Below are 9,293 nucleotides of genomic sequence, written 5' to 3' on the forward strand. Positions count from 1 at the left end.
AAAGAAAGCAAGATCTTGAGAAGCTAAGAGTGAGTTATGAAGACCTTCAGAAGAGCGCGATTCATTACTTGCTCAACAAATCAGCGCTTCTCAGGAAGAATTTGTTCCTCCTTGTTTGAAATGCATTGAACGTGAATCTGCTAATTCTTCATCTGAACGTTCAAATGCTGCAAATGTTTCAAATTCTTCACATGCCTCTGCTATCACTAATTCCTCATCTGAGGACATTGCTAGTATCACTGATGATGCAGGGCTGAAGGAATTGTACATGACAGGCATGTACAAAAGCCTCAAAGGGCATCAGACTCTTTGTGATGTGCTTAAAAAGCAGATCCTCAACAGGAACCCTAGGAAAGAGGGTATTGCCTTTGAGAGGAAACTCAATGCTGATGGAACATATTGGAAGCCTGAGCAGTACCCCAAAACTACATGGGTTGCTGCAAAGGGACCTCTAGTTGATCCATCTAATTTATCTGGATTTGCATGTGAATCTCCTCGTTCTGATGATGAGTCATTTGACTCCAACTATAAACTGTTCAAAAATCAGAATGGTGAAGTATGCTAGATATGTTGGCACTAACTGCAGGAACGGTCCTCCTATGAAGAAAATCTGGGTTCCCAAAAGATGCCTTAAAAATCTTCAGGTGAATGTCATCATGACGCCACCTGTGAAGAATACGAACCCCAGATCAAATTCTTCATATGGATCCAAGTCCTCATACGGACCAAACTCCTCACATGGATCATATTCCTCAAAAGGATCAAAGTCCTCATATGAACATCATCGTGCTAACCCGTCTGTTTCGCAGGGAAGATCTAAGGATTATGGATATGTGCATTAGTCTTCAAATCATTATGTCCATAAGTCCTCGAAGAATTTCTCTGCTTACTCTTATGCTTACTCTAACCCCTCTTATGTGAAACAAAATGGACTGGCTTCTATGCCATCCTTCTCGTATGGAGCTCGCATAATGATGAACTCTTTGCCACACCTTCAGATGTGGGTGGTGAAGAAAAAGAACTAATCTCTTCTGCAGGGTCAGGTCTCCAGACGTACGTAATCGTCTGAAGAATTTGCTGGAGACCTGAGCATGCCTGATAGGACGCAGGCTAATAATGAAGAAATGAACTTTCATTTCTCACGTCCTCATATTGCTTTATCTGTTCTCTTGCTTGATGAAATTGATTTGATGAATTGATGGCATATTCTTCACTGATGAAGTATATGAGTTTGTAAGATGCACTAATTCATCTGCAGGATGATCAACCCAAAGTCACTGAGTGGGTCCTCAATAGTGGATGTACAAATCACATGACTGGTGACAAGAATCTATTGATGGATGCTCCATTATCTCCGTCGCATCTGAAGCACATCATCTTTGCTGACAAAGGCAAAAGTCGGGTATTGGATCTAGGTAAGGTTGCGATCACAAAGGATCAACACATGGACAAAGTCATGATTATTGAGTCCTTAGGATACAACCTTATGTCTGTCTCAATGCTTTGTGATCTTGATATGGTTGTTGTCTTTGGCAAGTACCATTGTGTTGTGGTTATAGAAGCTGACAATTCCAAAGTCTTCGAAGGCTTTAGGAGAGGAGACCTGTATATTGTTGATTTGTCTACAGGACCACAACCAGCCGTGTGTCTACTTGCAAAAGCTTCAGAAGGCTGGCTCTGGCATCGACGACTTGGTCATGTAGGCATGAGGAATTTGCACACGCTAGCGAAGAAGAAGCATGTCATTGGCATCGAGAATGTCAAATTCCTCAAGGATCACCTATGCGGAGCCTGTGAAGCTGGGAAGATGACAAAGGCCAAGCATCCAGCGAAGACTATCATGACCACCACTCGCCCATTTGAATTGCTTCACATGGATCTCTTTGGTCCTAATCATTATTCTGCTGTTTCAAATGAAGCATCTCAATATGGCTTTGTTATTGTTGATGATTACTCTCGTTACACATGGGTACACCTTGTTACTTACAAACATGAAGTGCAGGAAGTCTTCAAACGATTTTCCTCGAGGGCTTCAACCAACTTTGGTGTGAAGATCAAGCACATTAGAAGTGATAATGGCACTGAGTTCAAGAATTCTGGTCTCGATGACTATCTTGATGAACTTGGTATTACTCATGAGTTATCTGCTCCTTATACTCCTCAGCAGAACGGCGTCGTGGAGCGCAAGAACAGGACTCTTGCTGAGATGGCTCGCACTATGCTTGATGAATACAAAACGCCTCGTCGTTTCTGGACTGAGGCAATTGATACTGCGTGCCACATCATCAATAGAGTATATCTTCACAAATTCTTCAAGAAGACTGCCTATGAACTCCTCACTGATAAGAAACCCAATGTAAGTTATTTCAAAGTATTCGATGCTAAATGTTGGATTAGAGATCCTCATCACAACTCAAAATTTGCACCGAAAGCACATGAAGGTTTTATGCTTGGTTACGGAAAGGACTCGCACACCTACAGAGTCTTCAACAACATTCTTCGAAAGGTTGTTGAAACTATAGATGTGCGGTTTGATGAAACTAATGGCTCGCAAAGAGAGCACCTACCTACTATGATAGATGAACTAGCACCTAAGGAAACTATCAAGTTCAAGGCTACTGAGGATATCATTCCTACTGAAGAATCTGCTGAAGAATTCATTCCAGAACATGAAGAACGTCGAGCTAATGCACCTGAAGAAAATGCTGAAGAAAATGGTGCTGAAGAGAATGTTGATCAAATTCTTCAACGACAACCACCTCATCCTCGCATTGCAAAAGAAGTGCAAGTTGAAAAGATCATCAATGACATCAAAGCGCCAGGTCCTCTCACACGCTCAAAAGCTTCACATTTATATAACTTTTGTGGGCACTATGCTTTTGTCTCTATTACAGAGCCCACTAAGGTAGATGAAGCATTTCTGGAGCCTGAGTGGATTCAGGCCATGCAAGAAGAATTACATCAGTTCGAGCTCAACAATGTCTGGGAACTGGTCAAACGTCCAGATCCTCGCAAGCACAATATCATTGGCACAAAGTGGATCTACCGCAACAAGCAAGATGAAAATGGCCTTGGTGAGGAATAAGGCATGGCTTGTAGCTCAAGGCTACACACAGGTTGAAGGAATTGATTTTGATGAAACTTTTGCACCTGTTGCTAGACTTGAGGCTATTCGCATATTACTTGCTTATGCTAACCATCATGATATCACTTTATATCAAATGGATGTGAAAAGTGCATTCCTCGATGGTAAGCTTGAGGAAGAAGTATATGTTGCTCAACCCCCAGGTTTTGAAGATCCAAAGAATCCTCACAAAGTCTTCAGACTCAACAAGGCCCTCTATGGCCTCAAGCAGGCCCCACGGGCGTGGTATGATACCTTGAAGGAATTCTTCATGAAGAAAGGCTTCAAACCCGGTTCACTCGACCCTACTCTTTTCACTAAATCTTATGATGGTGAATTGCTTATGTGCCAAATATATGTTGATGATATTATCTTTGGCTGTACTGACCAACGTTATAGTGATGAATTTGCCTATATGATGGGTGAAGAATATCAAATGTCTATGATGGGAGAGTTGAAATTCTTCTTAGGTCTTCAAATTTGTCAACAACACAATGGCATATTCATATCCTAGGAGAAATACCTCAAGGATGTACTGAGGAAATTCGGCATGCAAGATTGCAAACGCGTCAAAATTCCTATGCCCACAAATGGCCATCTGCGCACTCATGGAAATGGTATTGACTTCGATCATAAGGTATACCGCTCCATGATTGGCTCTTTATTGTACCTATGTGCATCTAGGCCAGACATAATGCTTAGTGTTTGCATATGTGCCCGATTTCAAGCTGCACCAAAGGAATCACACCATAAGGCTGTGAAGCATATTCTTCGATATCTAGCTCACACACCAACACTTGGATTATGGTGCCCCAAGGGCTCGGCTTTTGATCTCATTGGATATTCTGACTCTGACTATGCTGGTGATCGTGTGGACCACAACTCAACATCTGGTACATGTCATTTCCTCGGACGATCTTTGGTCTGTTCGTCCTCAAAGAAACAGAACTGCGCATCACTATCTACTGCTGAAGCTGAGTATATTGTCGCTGGTTCTTGCTATGCTCAATTTCTATGGATGAAGCAAACTCTCAAGGACTACGGCGTCAACATGAAGAATGTGCCTCTCTTCTATGACAATGGGAGTGCCATCAAGATTGCTCACAACCCAGTTCAGCACTCGAAGACTAAGCACATTCAGATTCGTCATCATTTTTTCGTGATCATGTGTTGAAGGGCGACATTTCTATTGAGCATGTGAAGACTGAAGAACAGCTAGCCGATATCTTCACAAAGCCCTTGGATGAGAAGAGATTTTAGCAAGTTGCGGTGTGAGCTAAATATCCTAGAATCTTCTAATGTTCTTTGAAAAGGACACTCATCCTAACACTTATGCAAAATTGATGACTTAGATGTGCAACACATGAAGAAACGTTTTTTTCTTTAATCAATGAAGAATAACACTCTTAGTGTGAAGAAATTAACGAAGAATTTGATTCTCAGAACCCTACGATAATTGTACGCGGTGTCTGGAATCATCATTCTTATACGGTGGGTCACGCCACCACAAAAAGTTGAAATTCCTCAATTATTCATATTCTTCAACTTTGCATTGTCTTCACAGTTTCCGTCGTTTTTCTTCATTAGCTATATATATATATATATATATATATATATATATATATATATATATATATATATATATATATGAGTTTATGTCCTCTACAGCATTCACTTATTGCTAATTCTTCAAGTTGATTTTTCTGCTAAGTGAATGTGATCGGACCCTTCCCCTCTATGCTATACTCAACTCAATCTGTTCAAAAATTCTTCATGTGCGTTCTATTTGAAACTCGTTCAAAATCTTCATTGTGTCCTTATCAGCTGAAAAAATGGCGAACAGAACTTTAAAACCTATCTTATATAAATTTTCGGCTTTGCCGCTCAAACCGCTCCGCATCCCACGATATACTTATCCTTTCACCCACGATCGCACACGATCTCCACCTCTCAGTACGTGGGTGACACATGTCAAGCGAATGAGAAGGGTCAGGGGCATGTTCGTCCAATTTCTTCGGGCGAACAGTTTTTCACCGTGGCTATAAATACCCCTCTTCCCCTTCCTCACTTCTTTTACTCCGCTCGACCTCTCTCCAGCTCGAGCTTCTCAAACCCTAGCGCCACCGCTACTTCATCATCGCCGGTGAGGAAGAGCTTCACTGCCTCGACCTCATCACCGACATACTCGCGCCGACCGCGGAAATCTTCACTTTGCCGCCGCCGTAGCCGTCTTCCTCCGCCGAGTTAGGGCGTGGAAGATCTACACAGACGAGCTTCACCTCTCCACTTCACTGTTCGTCGTGTTCTTCATCCAGGGTAATTAAAAGTTACTTTTACTGCCCTCATTGATTCGAATGATTATCTACAAAATCTTCAAAGGTGTTTTTCTTCATATCTTCACACACTAAACACCTCACAAGTCATATGTCCTTGATTCATTTCTCTAAGCATCATTTTTCTTCAAGATTCCTCAATTGTGTGGATCTTCGATCTATACAACTCTGGAACCTAAGACAAAGAACGCTTAGTGAAATTCTTCAAGACTCATCTGGTCAAATTCCTCAAACTTGTTCTTTTTGAAAAACCTTCTGAGAACGCATATGACCTCTCCAAATTCCTCGCAACTATACTCTGTTCACAGGTACTCATGTCAGCTGCTGAATCACTAGGTTCTCATCAACTTAACTCATTTGCAGCATTCCTCGAAGAAAAGTTGCATACTTCTTTAGAGAATTCAATTGTCCAAATTCCTCAACTGGAGAAAATGGCTGACGGTAAGAAGCCACAGAAAGGAGGAAAGAGGCCTGAGGTCAATACAGCGTTTGAGATCCCTGATGAAATATATGCTGGGTACTGCACACCTACTGAGGAAACCAAGAATGAGCGCAAGGTGCACATTCATAAGATAGAAAGGAGATGGGCAAGAGAGTGGAGGGAGTACAAGTATGTCACTCCCAAGTACATGAAGAAATTCACACTCAATCCTTCATGCCCAAGACCTCCATTGGAACCTGGCCAAATAGCTGATCCCACCAGCCTCAAGCGCGATGAGGACTATCCTGATGAATGGGCCAAGCGCCAAGCCAAGTTGGCTAAGCAAGCCAGAGAAGCAGTGAGGAAATTCAATGAAGACTCTGCTGCTGCTGCCTCTGCTGAGGCCTCTCCTGTCAAGCCGAAGAAGGCTATGACAAAGAAGCCTGTATGCAAGCCAAGTGCTTCACCAACCATGCCCTCACGGCCAGAATCCTCAAAGCCCTCACGGCAAATTCCTCATGCTGCTCCTGCTCCCTCAAAATCATCAGCTCCTCCAAAGTCCTCAGCTGTTCTGACAAAGTCCTCAGCACCTGTGCATCTTGCCTCGTGCCAAAGGACTGCAGGCATCTCCATTGCCTCATGTGTCTCAGCTAGTTCCTCAGTTGTACCAAATTCCTCAACGGGGCCCTCTCTCCTGAAGACAAAGGCCACTGTTAGACGAGGTCCTCGCCCAAGTCCTCAGAAGAAGCAAGTCACTTTCCAAGTGTCGTCTGAAGAAGACGAAGCTGATGATGATGAACTTGCAGAAATCATCAGAGATAGGCAAGTCAGGCCGCTAGAGCCAAGGGAACAAATGTGCCGCTTCTTTTGGATCCCAAGTTGGTCCTCGAATACATTGATGTTTGGCACAAGGACCCCAACACTCCCATGCCTGACTTCAAGCTGACTCCTGGCCAAAGTCACATGCTAACTCACTTCATACAAGAAGAGAAATGGAAATTTGAACAGGGGAGGAGGGTGAAGAAAGCGCAGTACAAGAAAGAGCGCTTTCTGAAGAAAAACGTTCTGAAACTTTCACCTGAAGAACTTGTTGCTCTCCAATCAGAAATCAAGAAAGTGAGTGATGAATTTGATCGCTATTATGCTGACTGGCTGGGAGCCAAAGTCAGATTTGTGAAGATAACAGAACAGTTCACCTCCAATGTTGCAGCCCCAACACAACAGGAAATTCCTCAGGCTGAAGCATCTGCTCAGCCTACTGAAGAAAATGCCAGCACCGTTGATGACAATCAGGCTGCTGAAGAAAATGTGAGTTCCAGGGCTGATGACTGCATTCCAGCCGCTGAAAAAATTGCCAGGGCATCCACTAGTGGTGCGCCTGAAGAAACTGAAGAAATCAGGGCAACTGCATCAGTTGTGCCTAAAGAAAATCAACCAAATTCCTCTGCTCCTCCTGCGCCAACACCAACTCTTATCCTTCCATCTGCATCAGATGTGAAGAAGACCAAGGCTGCAGAGCGTGCAGCAGTGAAGAAAAGGAAAGTATCAGCTACTTCAGATTCTTTAGCTCCGAAGAAGATGAAGCCTTTGACAAGTTCTTTTGATAATCCCATTGATGTTGTTCCAATCTCAACCATGCCATCAAAGGACCTTCTTCCTTTTGGTGAAGAATATGAGATCCCTAGCGGATCTGATGAAGAAAATCATTCTGCTGCTTCGTCAGAGCAGATTGATGAAGAAATTGAAGTGGATACGATCCCTTCAACACCTATCATCTCCGCGCCTATGCCTCAGTTCACAGCTGAAGAGGCTGGCGTTGAAGAAATGGAAGATGAAGATGTGGACATTGGCTGCTCCACACCCGTAATAAGTGATGAATTCTGAGAAAGTCAACATCCAAACTCTCCAATATTCACACCATTGCAGCAAATACCTCAGTCACCTGCACAAACTGTGCAAATGGGCTCTGAAGAAACTCACCCCACTTCATCTATACATGAAGAAATTCCAGCCACTAGCGCTGAAGAAAATGTTGCTGCTGAACATCTGAAGATGCAGACTGCCACTAAAGAGGAACCAGAAATTCCTCAGCCTAGAGAACCTGAGATTGCGATTCCTAAGGTCGTGATGCAACTCACTGACACTCCTCTGCCAAAGCCAAAGGATCCATTCTCACGCAAGCAAAAGTTCAAGGCTGATGATTTCTTCGGCGAGCATGTATTCTTCAAAGACTACAACCCTTATAACTCTGCTCGCATTAGGAAGAGGCGTTTCTGGACTGCTAGTCAAGCCAATTTCTATTCCTCAGTGTTGTTCAACAAAGAAAAAATCTTCTACCATGAGCACATTCCTCACGTGAATATGGAATCTCTGTCGTGCTTCGCACCAGTCCTCAATGTTCTTCACGATGCTGGACTATTAAACTTTTGCTCTGACATCTGCGATTGGAATGAAGAACTGATTCTTCAATTTTATACAATGTTGCACATCATAGGAGATTCTGAAGATGTGAATTCATGGGTGCTGGACTAGATGTCTGAAAACACTCACTACACTGCACCAGCCACTGAATTGCTTCATGTCTTACCACTCAGTCCTCCCCTTGAAGATGCTCGTTGCATCTACAGTGAACCTGAGCTTATAAATCACTACATGCAGGTGCTGATGAAACCTTTGAAGCCATGTCAGGCACCAAGAACCAAATTCCTAGTGAAGGAATTACTTTATGTGTCCAGAACTTTCTATCGTATTCTTATGAGGACAATAAGTCCTATCAAAGGCCACGACTCATCTGATGAGGAAATTGTTGGCATCATGAAGAATCTAGTATTCAACATCGTTCATGGCATTCCTGTCAATTATCACGATTTCTTCATGAGGACTCTGGCAAATGTTGCACTATCTCCGTTTGAGCTGAAGCCTTATGCACCTTGGATTATGAGATTCCTCATGACAAGGTCTTCACTCAACTACAAAGCTGATTTTCAGAATCACCTCAGCTACTTGCCCCCGATTGAAGTCCTCAAGCAGACCTATTCCTCAGTTGATGGAAAGGGCAAGGCACCAGCTGTTATAGATGAAGGCATTCGTCCATTGGATGGTCAGTTTCGCAAAGCTGCCTCTTATTCCACCAATGATGACTCTGCCACACATGACTCTGCCAATGCACCCAAGTCTACTCCTCAAGCCACTGCTCCTCGTGTGATGACTGGTCGTGAGCTTCTTCTTAGTCTTCAACAGAAGGTGGATCGAAATCATAAATGGGCTAAGCGTCAGTTTGGTTCATTTCTTCAGAACGTGACTGCTACACACAATGCAGTGAAGAAAAACCATTACTACCTCCATGAAGTCTTCGGTCGCACCTGGTCCATTCTGTCACATCTGTATGGTGAAGACGATCTGAAGAAAATGGGTC

This window comes from Triticum dicoccoides, chromosome 7A (genome assembly GCF_002162155.2).
Source record: "Triticum dicoccoides isolate Atlit2015 ecotype Zavitan chromosome 7A, WEW_v2.0, whole genome shotgun sequence".
Classification (NCBI taxonomy): domain Eukaryota; kingdom Viridiplantae; phylum Streptophyta; class Magnoliopsida; order Poales; family Poaceae; genus Triticum; species Triticum dicoccoides.